The sequence below is a fragment of the Octopus bimaculoides genome, chromosome 21 (genome assembly GCF_001194135.2).
Source record: "Octopus bimaculoides isolate UCB-OBI-ISO-001 chromosome 21, ASM119413v2, whole genome shotgun sequence".
In the NCBI taxonomy this organism is placed as follows: Eukaryota; Metazoa; Mollusca; class Cephalopoda; order Octopoda; family Octopodidae; genus Octopus; species Octopus bimaculoides.
The window spans coordinates 2,221,479-2,224,817 of NC_069001.1; the positions used below are offsets into that span (position 1 = coordinate 2,221,479).

Here is a 3,339-nt window from a genome sequence, read left to right on the forward strand (position 1 = left end):
CACTAAGTTGCAGGGAGTAAACACATCAACACCGGTTGCCAAGCAGTAGTGGTGGTGGTGGTGGTGGTGGAGGGGACAAAGACAGACATGAATACACACACACATGATGGGGATGAAAACAAACCATCACTAATTGTCAAGTGGTTGGCAGGGGTGGGGGGGCACACAAACATGAAAAAAAACACACACACACAGATACTTTTATGTTTGCTTGTTTCAGTTATTAGACTGTGGCCATGCTGGGGCACCACATTGACGGGTTTTAGTCAAACAAAATGACTTCAGTACTTTTTTCTTTTGAAATCTGTTACTTATTCTATCACTCTCTTTTGCCAAACTGCTAAGTCTGCTACTTATTCTATCACTCTCTTTTGCCAAACTGCTAAGTCTGCTACTTATTCTATCACTCTCTTTTGCCAAACTGCTAAGTTACAGGGACATAAACAAACCAGCACCAGTTGCCAAGTGGTTAGCGGAGGAGTACACAAACAAAACCACACACACACACACATGCATAGACATACATAGGGAGGTATCATCTATCTTTTATTCGTTTCAGCCATTGGACATTGGCCAGGCTGGAGCACTGCCTTAAAGAGTTTTGGTCAAACAATTCGACCCTAGTCTGGTACTCATGTTATTGGACCCTTTTGTTGAACTGCTAAGTTATGGGGATGTAAACAAACAAACACTGGTCATTAAGCAGTGGTGGTGTCGGGGACACACAAGCACAAAGAAACACACACACACACATGCCGGTCTTGGTTTGTTTACGTCCCAACAACTTAGTGGCTTGGCAAAAGAGACTGACAGTGTGTGCCAGACTTAAAAATAAGTACAGGAGTCAATTCGTTGAAATTAATCCTTCAATGTGGTGCTCCAGCATGGCTGCAGTCCAATGACTAAAACAAATAAAAAAGAAAAGATAAAAAAAAAACGAAAAATCTTGGTAAGTCCTGTTCAATTCATCCTTTTGATACCCCACCCCCTGCTGTAGACTCCCCCACCCAGCCTCTGCAATATAAACTTCCTCTTTTAAAAATGATCTAAATTAAAGCCTTCTTCCATCAAACTTTCATGTTAACTCATTCCAAAGACCAGCTTAATAAAGAATTATTTTACTAAATTCTTCATTTATTTTCAAAATTAATTGAAACAAAGAGAAATGTGGGAACAGAAATGGTTAAACTGATCTAAATTAGAAGCTGCCATCGAAATTACATGCTAATTTATGTTCTAAACATCAGCTTTATAATGGCATTTATTTCACTAAATTCTTCATTATTTTCAAAATTAATTGAAACAAAAGCAATGCATTTCAACAGAAATGTCATGACAAAAAGATTAAAATTATCTCAATTAAAACCTTCCATCAAAATTTCACGTTAATTTACATTCGAATCACCAGCAGTGTAGTATTTTGTAGTAGAGTGGTATTTGTGCTTCAGGAGTGTTGGAGCAGTGTGTTTGTAGTGTGTTAACCGTGGTATTCTGTGAGGGTGTGCAACCTAATGGTTAGGATATGGCATTCACAATCACAAGATCATGGTTTTGATCCTTGGTTCGGTTGGTGCGTTATGTTCTTGAGCAAAGCATTTCATCTCACAATGTTCTGCATTCACTTTAACCCCTCATACGGGGTACACTGTGCACCTGATGATGGGAGTGAGCTAAAGTACAACACAAACATTTGATCACAATAAACAAATCATTCGTGCAGATTGTTCAGCAACAGATTGCAGAATCGTCATTCTTGGACTACAAGAGACTGCCATCATAGCAGTATTCTGCTGTGTTGTAACAAGTATTTGTTCTGAAATGCTATATTAGTTTCTGCAGTGTTTTAGCAGAATTTTAGGAGTATTAAGGTGGCAAGCTGGGCGAAATGCTTAGCGATATTTCGAGTATCTTTATGTTCTAAGTTCAAATTATGCCAAGGTCGACTTTACCTTTCGTCCTTTCGGGGGTCGATAAATTAAGTACCAGTTTCGTACTGAGGTCAATCTATGGCCCTCACACCTAAAATTCCAGGCCTTGTGCCTAGAGTAGAAAAGAATTTTAGGAGTAGTGTAGCAGTGTGGGAAGAGTGCCATGGAGCACTGAAGCAGTATCCTGTAGTGTCACTATTAATGTTCTGGAGCGTTTTAGTAGTGGCCTTGAGTGTCACAGCAGTGTTCCCGGGAAGCCACAGCAATATCTTGGAGTGCTATAACAATGTTCTGGAGTGTTGCAATAACATCCTGGAGTATTGCACAGTGCACAGGAGTGCCATAGTAGTGTTCTAGAACGCAGAGCACTGTAATAGTGTAACCAGCATGTTATGGTATGGTTTTGGAGTGGAGCAGCAGTGTCGGATGTGTGTTATAGTGGTATTTTAGTGTGTTGTAGTAGTGTTTTAGTGTCTCATACTATTGTTCTAGTGTGCTAGTGCCACATTAAAAGCACTTATGATGGTTCCATGTAAAAAAAACACTGGTGATAGTATCACACAAAAAGCACCCAATACACTCTGTGAAGTGGTTGGCATTAGGAAAGGCATCCGGCTGAAGAAACCAGACCAAAACAGACTACAGAACGTCGTGCAGCTCCTGGCTTTACCCGTTCTTGTAAAACTGTCCAACCCATGCCAGCATGGAAAACAGATGTTAAATGTGAATGACAATGACGATGACGAGAGTCTCCAGATATCCAAGAGCAGCTGGACACGTGCTGATGTGAGTGTAGTCAGTATTCATGTTGATGATAGCCTGCGGTCAGTGATAGCTAGTGGTCAGCTATAGCTTCTTGTGTCTGCGATAGCTCATCAGTTATGGCTTGTTGATAAAACTGCTTCGTAAATATTTGATAACCACACAACACGCCCACACAAAGAGACAGAAACGACAGTCACAAATTAACATCACTCACGCTGTTTACCAAAGCTTACATATATAAACACACAGACACACACACACACATAGATATAGACATATATATACTCAGGGTTTTTTTTTAGCAATAGACATATTCTTTCCTTTGTTTCAGCCATTTGACTGTGGCCTCTCCCACCCTGGGACCCAGTGTAACATCAACGATGCGGCAGGTGGAGGGATGGAGTTTCTTCCAATACTAGGCTGGTACTTGCTTTCTGTTGAGTACCTTGTACAAGGAAGCAATGAGCTGTCCAGTGCAGGAATTGAACTCACAACTCATATGGTTGTGACTTCAATGCCATGACCACAAGGCCATACATCTTCACACACAGACACAAACGTACACAACAAACACGTCTTCAATGACACATACATATATAATATAATATATATATAATATATATATATATACATATATATATATATA

The 3,339-nt window shown here is 40.0% G+C and overlaps 1 long non-coding RNA gene across 1 annotated transcript in view; it reads right to left on the reverse strand.

Annotated features, from left to right (window-relative positions):
* The window catches only part of LOC128250470 (uncharacterized), a 106,690-nt gene that overhangs the window by 11,814 nt on the left and 91,537 nt on the right, over positions 1-3,339 (reverse strand). The window lies entirely within an intron of this gene.